Raw genomic sequence first — 3,846 nt, 5'->3', positions numbered from 1 at the left:
CTGAAAATAATAATAAATAAAGTAAAGTAAAATAAAAATAGTACTAAACAAAATGTGGTCAAGAGTAGACAAATTGTGGTCATGTGTGTGTGTGTGTGAGAGAGAGAGAGAGAGATTTTGTGGTCAACAAGACACCGATTGTGGTCAATGTGTGACTAAGAGAGAGAGAGAGAGAGAGATTTTATGGTCAAGAGGAGATCGATTGTGGTCAATGAGATGGGGACCATCCCAATGAGAGAGAGAGAGAGAGAGAAAGAGAATATGGGTTTTCTTGGTGACTAGGACTATCTGGAAATGTATATATATACACAACATGCGCTTCTACAAGGAGAGTGTTTTGGTCTTGGGTAGGTTGAGCTTTGCCTTCTCTGCAATTTTTTGACACGGTCTTTCAGTATCTTAAAGGTTTGGGGGATTGTGGCATGACTTGATGATGCCTTTTGTTTTTTTCATGCTCGATCTAAGGCTGAAACATCATATTGTTGTGGTATTTTACTTATATTGGAAACTTCTGGGAGGTTGTCACAAGGGGAATTAGGGATTTGTAGACTAGCAAGGTATCATGTCCGTTATTTGCATTTGGCCTTACCACATGCGGCTATATGCCCCCATAATGATAGATGTATCTACACAAACTGAAACATAGCCCAACAAATTAAAGAATAGATGAAATTGAATTCATGACGCCTCTTTTGGTGTCTAAAACTATCAACCAACATTTGAAACTTTAAAACTCATTGCCATTATGGAGTGAAAAAAACGAGACTCAAACTTGACAACCTTTTGATCAAACATTGTCACCTTAGAATGTAAACCTATTATATCCTTTAGAATGTTATATATGTTTTTGAATCTTTATATGTGACTGCTTGCGATTATATATCACTTGATATATGTGCATGTTTGCCATTGGCGAACATTCATGTTGTCTCCCCTATGTATCAATATAGGCTTTGCCATGAAAGTCAAACTTGCTTGATTTGTGTTGGAGGCACTTAATGCATATGCAAGTAAGTTCAATATCATCCATTTCCACTTAGTTTAGCTATGTGTTGCTACATTTATAAGTCTACGTATTACAAATTGATACATTGCTCCACCTTTGACCACATTCACAACCTTCAACACGTTAATCCAATCCAATCCCTAAACACATTTATCTCACAATCACAATGTGCACTCTCAAATGCAATGCTCATTAGCATGATTCTTGAACATCGAGAATCACTGCATAAAAGTTTTATGGTTTTTTTTTGGAAAAAAAAGAGAAAAAGTTTAATGGTTTAAACAAAAGTGAAAACATTAAAATGTTTTCACTTTTGGTCCATAAGTAGTAAATTTTATTTATTTAATAGTTTAGGGTAAAGGAATTATTTCTATAACACGCAAGTTCAAGTTCTTAATGAAATTGCTCAAGTAATGAAGCTACCTCTATCTCTCAATCAGCCCTTGATGTCCCCACACTCATGAAAAGTACACATCATGACAATGGAAATGTCAATGCTTAAGAATTTGAAAAATGGTTCATGGTTAGTTGGTTTTGTCTAGCAACATGTATTTGGCAATCAGGTAGAGAGAGATTGTGTGTGTGTGTGTGTCAAACGCATCTTTGTATACATAACCTAGATCCCAAATATTGTTGCATAATATGGAAATAAACTCAAATTATGCCACACACATAGGTTCTCTATTTTTAGGAGAAAAACACAATTGTTTCATGCTCATATATATGTTACTATTTTTAAGAGAAAAACAAAGCTCGTGCTTACAACTAGTAGGTTTTCAAGGTGAATGCTAGATTAGTTTCATATTTATTTTACTTTTAAGGTAAAAGTCAACATTGGCGCGCACTTGAAATTGTTGTAGTAACAACGAGATTTTAGGTTAAGATAACTTACTTTCGTCAATGGTCAAATGCAACATGGGTATATTACGAAGTTGAGAATATTGCCAAACAATAAGGTGATCATTTCTAAAAGGATCCAATAAGTTGATGCCTAATTATTTAAATTACAACAAGTTGTTTAAAAGTAAACAAAAAGTTGATAATGTGATTTACATGCACTTTTAAGTATTCATGTGATCGGAAGACAACAATTAGGAAATAAATTAGAAGCTTTTATTTTACCACTACCAATAAGCAAATGTCAAGTAACACGATGATGTTACATAATTCATTGAATTTTTTATGTTGGATTTATTTTACGTGACTCAGAAATTCGAGAGAAATTCTATTTATAAAGTTAGAGCACAATATTGTATATAGATTGAACATATTCTTGGGAATGATTGAATTTGTTACGCTATTGAAGGAGAGAAAGTTTTCTGAAAAGTCTTTCATCCAGACGTTTTATGCGGGTGTTATTAACACCAATGAAGAGTTATAATATTCAAACTTGCATGAAAACAACACACATTCTTAATGATAAGCGTCCACGTTTTTAGTCATCTTATACCTTTTTTTGTCGTCTTGAATTTTGTCACATTTTGTCCTTGGCCCTTCGAAGGCATTTCAAGTCTAGAAACATTGCAAATTGACATTTTTCTTAGCTCTTTCGTATATATGACAAACCTTGTTATCCTTAAAATCAAAACCTTTGACCATCTTGAATTTTAGAAGCATTTGTCTTAAATGTTTCAACTCTTTCATCGATGTCATGACTCATAACTAAATGATATTATGGACCACATATTGATCCTTGTACATCATATGTTGTTTTATATAACTTAGGTTTGGCAATATATGTCAGAATATGTGCTTGGTTTTTATATTATTATAGAGAGCTACATTGGGATTGAGTGGGAGATGATCTAAACAAACTATGCATGTAAATGTATTTGGTAAGTGGTTGTGGTTGTTCTTTCTTATGGAGAAATGGCATGCCAAAACCAAAACGGGCCAAGAAAAATAAAACGATGATAAAGAGTTCATGGAGGAGTAAAGGTCATGGGGTCAATGGTTTAAAAACCTCTAAAGGTGATGGAGGGAAGAAGATGAACTATAATGCATAAGTGACAACAAACAAGCAGCGGTGAGTGCAAAGATGTTTTGCCAAAATTAGGCGCCCATGTAAGGATAAGGAAAAGTTAACACTAGAAATGGAAATTAGTGATACATACGAAGGTATCTTATTTTTCTACGGTGAGAGAGCTCCTAGAATCCATATAATGAACAAGAGAGTTCATTGTTGTGTTCACTAAAATTGGGAAATACTTGCATTGCGCAAGCATTATTGGATGATCACATCATGTTTTTGCTTGTTAAGTGTGATAACATTACTTACTTTATTGAAACGTGGGATCTTTTTTCTTTTTTTTTTCCCCAAAAAAACTCCTTTCATTAGTTATAGAATTTTACATATGAGATTAATATATACAAATCCTTGGAGGGACGCGATAGGTCCACCTTATGTGGATGCCCACCGACTCAATAAAGGGGGTGGTCGACCATTGCTGGATGAAGGCTAGTCGTTGTCTTTCAACTCCATCGGAGTCGCCCTTGAGGCCATCGTATTGGCTTTTTAGAGTGGCTACAACTTCACTCCATATCTCTTGCATTAACATTGTTGGCTGCGCGGTTTGGTTGGGATCTTTTTGGTGGTAGCCTCAAGATTGAAGAATAATAGGAGTAAAGTAGTTCTAATTCCATATATGGAGAGGGATATGTAGGATTTAGCGGTTAACATTCCTCATGGTAGGGTAAATAGGCACGTGACTTACCAATTGGTTTAAAAGCGTCAAATTAGAGTCTCACTAGGTGGATAGGTGAAATAGTAAGTATGAATGCATGTATAGGAAGTCACAAACTTTGGCTTTTCGTCAAGATAGGAATATGAAGGAAACATT

This window comes from Azolla caroliniana, unplaced genomic scaffold (assembly GCF_043228905.1).
Source record: "Azolla caroliniana isolate FFs.n. ecotype wild unplaced genomic scaffold, voAzoCaro1.0.p SCAF_1, whole genome shotgun sequence".
NCBI classification, from domain to species: Eukaryota; Viridiplantae; Streptophyta; class Polypodiopsida; order Salviniales; family Salviniaceae; genus Azolla; species Azolla caroliniana.
This window is presented reverse-complemented; position numbering follows the sequence as displayed.